The sequence below is a fragment of the Silene latifolia genome, chromosome 4, assembly GCF_048544455.1.
Source record: "Silene latifolia isolate original U9 population chromosome 4, ASM4854445v1, whole genome shotgun sequence".
Taxonomy (NCBI): Eukaryota; Viridiplantae; Streptophyta; class Magnoliopsida; order Caryophyllales; family Caryophyllaceae; genus Silene; species Silene latifolia.
Window position 1 is genome coordinate 23,226,433 of NC_133529.1, and position 3,917 is coordinate 23,230,349.

A 3,917-nucleotide genomic window follows, 5' to 3' on the forward strand; every position below is an offset into this window, starting at 1 on the left:
AACATAATCATTAACCCCTCCTCCCTCCCCCCCCCCCACCCCCGCGAGTGGCAGCATCACCATAGGTCGGAGCGTAAAATTTCAGAAGTGGAGGGCGAGTTAATAAAGGCAATGACTGAAACGCACGTGCCCCCTTCTATGCAATTCAGAGTTGCTGCGGCAGCTGCTAGCGGTGATGCGTTCGTTGGGCACACAAAGCGAGATCATATTAACTATGTAAATAGACTGTGGATGAAAAAAATTGAAGGAGGTGAAGCAAAAACATTGATCAATCTTTTGACTAGTAGGCAAGCGGAGGAGCCGAGATTCTTTTTCCGTGTTCAATTTAATGAAGAAGGAAGATTAAGTAACATATTTTGGCGGGAATCGATGATGAGAGAGGACTATTTATTGTACCAAGACGTTATCATATTTGAGAATAGGTACAATCTTATATGTGGAGCCTTCGTTGGTATAAACAATCATTGGTCGAACGTTATGTTTGGGTGTGCTTTCCTGTCGGACGAGACGCAAGAATCATTCGAGTGGTTATTCAAAGTCTTCAATGAATTCACGGGAGATGAAATCCGACCAGTTTCTATCTTCACTGACCAAGACTAAGCAATCGCAAATGCCATCAAAGAGGTTTGACAACATTACGCAGAAACACACCATGTCGCCATTTTTGCATATATATGTTATCAAGTTAAGCTTACATTACTATCTTACATTACTGTCTAAGCTATCAACATTTCTAATTCTAATTACCATGTCACTATCTGAGCTGATATATGTTCCTCTTTTTATCAGATAACACTTTTTCATTTATAAATGTTATTAGTATAAGATTTTGACACTTCATATAAATAATTTTTTATACTGCTTACATTACTGTCTAAGCTACCAACATTTCTATTTCTAATTAACATGTCGCCATCTGAGTTGATATATGTCCCTCCTTCTATCAATCTGAAAAGTGGTTACATATAAAAACACTGTGACAGTAACATTGTACCACATTTATCAGATGACACCATTTTCATTTATAAATGTTATCAGTATAAGATTTTGGTACTTCATATAAATAATTTTTTATACTGTTTACATTACTGCCTAAGCTACCAACATTTCTAATTCTAATTAACATGTCGCCATCTGAGCTGATATATGTCCCTCCTTCTATCAACCTGAAAAGTGGTTACATTTAAAACACTTTGACACTAACATTGTACCACATTTATCAGATGACACCATTTTCATTTATAAATGTTATCAGTATAAGATTTTGGCACTTCATATAAATAATTTTTTATACTGCTTACATTACTGCCTAAGCTACCAACATTTCTAATTCTAATTAACATGTCGCCATCTGAGCTGATATATGTTCCCGCTTCTATCAATCTGAAAAGTGGTTACATTTAAAACACTTTGACACTAACATTGTACCACATGTATCACATGACACCATGTTCATTTATAAATGTCGTCGGCATAAGATTTTAACACTTCATATAAATAATTTTGTATACTCCTTACATTACTCTCTAAGCTATCAACATTTATAATCCTAATTAACATGTCACCATTTTTACAATTGTAATATTGTACACATTCTCATGTGGACACATTACTGACCATAAAAAATGGTTACATTATGCACGAAGCCATGAACAAACCAGATGTAACCATCTTAATGTATATTTTGGTGATAACATTTAACACTAATAATGACAACATGTTCACAGGTCTATCCCACATCAAGACATAGGTTATGTTAGTGGCACATTCAACAAAACGCAATATCACACTTTGGGAAATTAAAGGGTGATCGGCCATTCCAGAACTTATTCAAAAAATGTCTCAACGGTTGTTATAATGAGTCTGAATTCGAAGAGACTTGGCGAAAAATGTTGAAAGACTATGGGTTAGAGGGCCATGCATGGTTTAAGAGATTATATAAACATAGAGTGAAATGGAGCACTACATTGAACAATGAATACTTTTCAGCCGGGATATTATCGTCTCAGAGGAGCGAGAGCAGAAACCATGCTATGGGTTTCAAAGCTTCAAAGACCACGTCAGTCACCGCTTTCTTTGGGATATTTGAAACCACGGTGAAAAGATGGATAAGTGAGGAGGAGCGGAAAGAATTCAACGTTATAAGATCTACGCCAACCTCCGTGTACCCTCTTGCTGATTTGTTGCTGCATGCATCTCAAGTTTATACATTGGATCTCTTTCGCATCTTTGAGAGAGAATTCGCTCTTGCCATGGGAACTCGGGCCACATTCTTGCCAGTCGATAATCCTCTGTTGGTGTACCACGTCCAACCTCCTGGTACCGAGGAAGGGGCATATCATGTCACGTATGATTGTTCTAATTAGTTAATTCAATGCACTTGCCGAAAGATCCAGGTTATGGGTATGTTTTGCAGTCATATCATCTACGTCCTCCACATGCATTCCGTTGGGGAGATACCGCCCAGATATATACTACGCAAATTGACTAAATTTTCCAAAAAAGCTGTGTAGGAGAGGCTCCTCCCAAGCGACATTCGCAGAAGCGCTGCTAATGATGTAATACTACGGTTTTCTGTACTGTTGGGTACTCTATCGAGTAAGGCTTACTCTGTCGAGTAAGTGATTTTTGGTTTCGAAACAGTGTACTGTCTGATGGGTACTCGATCGAGTAAGTCAGTTTTACGGGTTGTTTCGCCGGGTTTTGATAGCAACGTGAGAATGTTATATAAAGTTATTTTATCAATTCCTTTTTATTTTTTCACAGTTTCTAAACAATTTACACAAGAGAAAAGTTACGTAACTTCCCCTTCTCTCATTGCTATCAAATCCTAAGGGCTAGAGTCGTCGGATCGTTGAGTTCTTTACGCCGTTGAGACCTTCGCATCGTGGGTAAGCTTCTAGTATGATTTTTATATCGTTTCACTGATTTTAGTTGGAATCCTAATTGGGTATTTTGGGGATTTTGGGAGTATTGTGCTTGTTAGATAGTAATTATATGATCGTGTGATTATAGGAGGTGATTTCGTAGAAGAGCGGTTTTGAATAGCTGATTGTGACGATCTTGGTGATTGTTTTTCCGGGTAGGGTTTCCCTACTCGGTTATTGATTACATTGTATTTGATGGTTGATTGTGGTTAGTTGTTTATTGTTGTTGATAAGTCCATTTTATATATATTTTAATCCCCCTATTTTAGCTCTATTTTACATGTCATTTGCACTAATGTTAGTGTTTATGAGCTAATATTGTATTCTAGTATTCTTTGCATGGTTTGTCACATTTTGTAGGAACTTGAGCTTTTAGGAGCTTATTTCTAACAAATTTGCAAGAGCTAGTATACAAGGCTAAGAATGGAGCATGAGTTGGACCAACATTGGAGTGTTACATGGATTTGTATGCATAAAGATATGGATTAAAATGAAAATGCAAAATAAAGTCTTATGCAAAGTCAAGCCCAAGCAATCAAGTCCAACTAGGTGGGAGCTTAGGATGCTAGTATACATTGGATGTCATGGTTTAATATCATTATCGTATGATTAAACGAGGCATTAAAAATTAACATTGGATACTATGTGCGTTAACTAGAAGAATTAAGAAGACGGAGCCAAATCATCACGACCCCGAACGGGGTTGGCGACCCCGATCGGGGTTACCCCCCTTTTAATTGCTTACGTTTCATCATTCACCCCTATATAAAGGGTGTTGATCCGGGACCTAAGAGACACTTTTTACATACTTTCTATACCACTTTTATACTCTCATTTTAGTTCTTAGTTTAGGTTAGATTAGATTTCTCTTTAGCATTTTCATTATGTTATAAACAATTTTATTTCAAGTTATATACAATTTACATTTCAAGTTATTTCCATTTGTTCTATCTTGTTCTTCATTTCCAAGTTCATTTCCCATGGTTAAGG

At 36.9% G+C, this 3,917-nt stretch overlaps 1 long non-coding RNA gene across 1 annotated transcript; it reads left to right on the forward strand.

The window, feature by feature from the left end:
- Positions 1–422: 422 nt before the first annotated feature.
- On the forward strand, positions 423–3,502 carry LOC141653257 (uncharacterized). Its single transcript, XR_012547364.1, has 3 exons — positions 423–684; positions 1,728–2,891; positions 3,016–3,502. It is a non-coding gene; the product is annotated as an uncharacterized LOC141653257 (long non-coding RNA).
- Positions 3,503–3,917: the final 415 nt, after the last annotated feature.